The sequence below is a fragment of the Capricornis sumatraensis genome, chromosome 8 (genome assembly GCF_032405125.1).
Source record: "Capricornis sumatraensis isolate serow.1 chromosome 8, serow.2, whole genome shotgun sequence".
Lineage (NCBI taxonomy): Eukaryota > Metazoa > Chordata > Mammalia > Artiodactyla > Bovidae > Capricornis > Capricornis sumatraensis.
The window spans coordinates 58435001-58438936 of record NC_091076.1 but is presented as its reverse complement, the minus strand read 5'-3'; the positions used below and the strand labels follow the sequence as shown (position 1 = coordinate 58438936).

The following is a 3936-nucleotide window of genomic DNA, read 5'->3' as shown; positions in this document are numbered from 1 at the left end:
TTCTCTATCCTATTCTCTTGCCTTCATTAAAATGTTAAAAAGAATTGGTAAGAGCAGATGTACTTGCCTCATTTTCAATCTTAGGAGGAAGGCATCCAACATCTATCTCACCATCAAGTGTAATGTTAGCTGTAGTTTATTTTGAAGACTCCTTTCATCAGGTCAAGGGAACTCTTTTTTATTCTAAGTTTGCTGAGAATTTTTTTTATCATGAATGAATGTTGGGTTTTGTGAAGTGTTTTTTCTATTTAGAGGATCATATGACTTTTCTTTTTTGCATGCTAAGTTGCTTCAGTCATGTCCCACTCTTTGCGACCCCGTGGACTATTGCCCACGAGGCTCCCTTGGTGATTTTTCCAAACAAGTGTACTGGAGTGGGTTGCCATTTCCTCCTCCAGGGGATCTTCCTGACTCAGGGATTGAACCAGCACCTCTTATGTCACCTCTTTGGCAAGTGTGTTCTTTACTGCTAGCACCCACTAAGAAGCCCTAAAAACAAAGGACTCGGTTTTGAGAGAGAAAAACCCAGCAGCCCCTGCTGGGATTCGAACCCAGGATTTCCTGTTTACAAGACAGGCGCTTTAGCCAACTAAGCCGCAGAGCCAGTTGTGCCTCTTTTTTACTGTGTTGAAATGACATATATTGAGTTTTGAAAATCAGACTAATCTTATATTCTCAGGATAAATCCCACTTCATCTGATGCATTATCCTTCTCACATATTTCTGCATTCAGTTTGCTAAATCTTTCTTAAATTTTTTTATTTCTATGTTCATGAGGAATACTGGTCTGTAGTTTTATTCTTTTGTAATGTTTTTGTCTGGTTTTGATAGTATTGGTAATTGTATCATAAAGTGATTTGAAAAGGATTCTCTGATCTTCTATTTTCTGAAACAGATTGTATATAATCCGTATTATTTCCTCCATAATTTGTTAGAATTCATTAGTGAAGTTATCCAGGCCTGATAGATTTTAAGTGAACGTTTCTTTAGTTGACTTAGAGCTATCCAGGTTATCCTTTTTTTCCTGATTGTGCATTCTTCTCATCTTTTAAGGAATTTGTCCGTTTCATTTAAATACTTTAATTGGCATAATATTCCTTTATTATACTTTAATGTCTATAAAAATACTCCAGATACTCTCTTATTTCTGATATAATAATTTATGTCTTCTTTCTCTTTTTTCTTAATTAGTCTGTCTAGTTTACCAATTTTATTGATCTTCTCAAAGAAGCAGCTTTTGATTTCACTGATTTTTTTTCTGTTGTTTTTTTCATGTTGTGTTTTAGCAGCTTCCAGTCTTACCATTATTGTTTACTTCCTTCTATTTACTTTGGAATTAATTTTCTCTCTTTTTTTTTCTAGTTTTTTAAGGTGGAAATTTAGGTAGTTGCTTTGAGACCTTTCTTCTTTTCTAATATAAACATTTAGGGCTATATATCTCCCTCTAAGCACTCCCTTAGCAGCTTCCCACAAAATTTCATATGTTGTATTTAATTTACTTCAAAATATTTTCTAATTTCTATTCAGATTTCCTCCTTTGACCCATGGGTTATTTAGAAGGGTATTGTTTAATCACAAAATATTTGGGGATTCTCTCGATATGTTATTGATTTTTAGTTTAATTTTATTATAGCAAAAAACAATGAAACATATAGTGTATGACTTCAATGAAAGTTACTCCTTGGAAGGAAAGCTATGACAACCTAGCTTTTGGTTAACCTAGACAGTGTATCATAAAGCAAAGACTTTGCCAACAAAGGTCTGTAGAGTCAAAGCTATGGTTTTTCCAGAGTCATGTATGGATGTGAGAGCTGGACCATAAAGAAGACTGAAGAATAGATGCTTTTGAACTCTGGTGCTGGAGAAGATTCTTGAGAGTCCCTTGGACTGCAAGGAGACCAAACCAGTCCATCCTAAAGGAAATCAACCCTGAATATTCATTGGAAGGACTGATGCTGAAGCTGAAACTCCAGTACTTTGGCCACCTGATGCAGAAAACCTACTCAATGGAAGAGACCCTGATGCTGGGAAAGATTGAGGGTAGGAGAAGAACGCGACAGAAGATGAAATGGTTGGATGGCATCACCGACTCAATGGACATGAATTTAAGCAAACTCTGGGAGACAGAGAAGGGGAGGAAAGCCAGGCGTGCTGTGTCCATGAGGTTTCAAGGAGTTGGACATGACTTAGCCACTGAACCACCACATGACTTCAGTATTTTTAAAATTTATTGAGACTTGCTTTATGGCCCACAATATGTTCTACTTTTGGTGAATGTTCCATGTATACTTGAAAAAAAAGGTATATTCTGCTGTTTTGGGATAGTTTTATATTGTCAGTTAAGTCAAGTTGATTGAATTCTACATCATTACTGATTTTATGTCAATTTTTTCTTCAATTACTGATAAAGAAATGTTGAGTTCTCCAATGATAAATGTAGATTTATGTTTTTCTATAAATTCATCAGTTTTTAAATATATTTTCATTATTTATTTATTTGTTTGTTTTTGGCTGCACTGGGTCTTCACTGATGCACTTGGGCCTTCTCTAGTTGCAGTGAGTGGGGGATGCTCTCTGATTGCAGTAGGGCACATGGCCTCCCGTTGTTGTGGCACACAGACTCGATAGTTGCTGCTCCCAGGCTCTAGGGTAGGAGCTCAACAGTTGCGGCACATGGACTTAGTTGCCCTATGGCATGTAGAATCTTCCCTGACCTGGTTTGAACTTGTGTCCCCTGCATTAGCAGGCAAATTCTTAACCACTGAACCATCAGGGAAGTCCCCATCCATTTTTATTGATGTATTTTGAAGCTGTTTTATTATTTACATACCTTCTAGGGTTATTATGTCCTCTTGATTTTGTTGCCCTTTATCATTATGAAATGTCCCTATTAATTTCTGGTGTTATTTCATATATCGAAGTTTACTTGATTAGATATTAACATCTTCATGGTATTTATTCTTTATTCAATTTACTCTAAACCTGTTTGCATCTTTAAATATAGGAGAGTTTCTTGTAGACAGCATTTTGGGTCTTCTTCTATTTTTTCCAATCTGAAAATCTTTGTCTTTCATGAGAATATTCTCCATTTACATTTAATGTAATTATAAATGTACTTGGCTTTAAGTCTACCAACTTGCTATTTGTCTTCTATTTATACATCTTTGTTGTCATTCTTTTGATTTTTTGCTCTTGTCATCTTTTGAATTGCTTAAGTATTTTTTAATGATTCACTTTCAATTTACACTGTCATCATCTTAGTGACATTTTAGTGGGACGTCTCTTTATTTATTTATCTATCTATGTATTTAGTGATTGATCTGGAATTTTTAATATACACATTTAACTTAGACTACTCTGACTTCCTCTACTACTCTAACTTAGACACACTCCTGGAATGTGAAATCAAATGGGCCTTAGAAAGCATCACTACGAACAAAGCTAGTGGAGGTGATGGAATTCCAGCTGAGCTATTTCAAATCCTGAAAGATGATGCTGTGAAAGTGCTGCACTCAACATGCCAGCAAATTTGGAAAACTCAGCAGTGGCCACAGGACTGGGAAAGGGCAGTTTTCATTCCAATCCCAAAGAAAGGCAATGCCAAAGAATGCTCAAACTACCACACAATCGCACTCATCTCACACGCTAGTAAAGTAATGCTCAAAATTCTCCAAGCCAGGCTCCAGCAATACGTGAACTGTGAACTTCCAGATGTTCAAGCTGGTTGTAGAAAAGGCAGAGGAACCAGAGATCAAATTGCCAGCATCCGCTGGATCATCAAAAAAGCAAGAGTTCCAGAAAAACATCTATTTCTGCTTTATTGACTATGCCAAAGCCTTTGACTGTGTGGATCACAATAAACTGTGGAAAATTCTGAGAGAGATGGGAATACCAGACCACCTGACCTGCCCCTTGAGAAACCTTTATGCAGGTCAG

At 36.4% G+C, this 3936-nt stretch overlaps 1 non-coding gene across 1 annotated transcript; it reads right to left on the bottom strand.

Annotated features, from left to right (window-relative positions):
* Positions 1 to 530: 530 nt before the first annotated feature.
* TRNAT-UGU (transfer RNA threonine (anticodon UGU)) lies at positions 531 to 604 on the bottom strand. Its single transcript has one exon. It is a non-coding gene; the product is annotated as a tRNA-Thr (tRNA).
* Between the last annotated feature and the right edge of the window lie 3332 nt (positions 605 to 3936).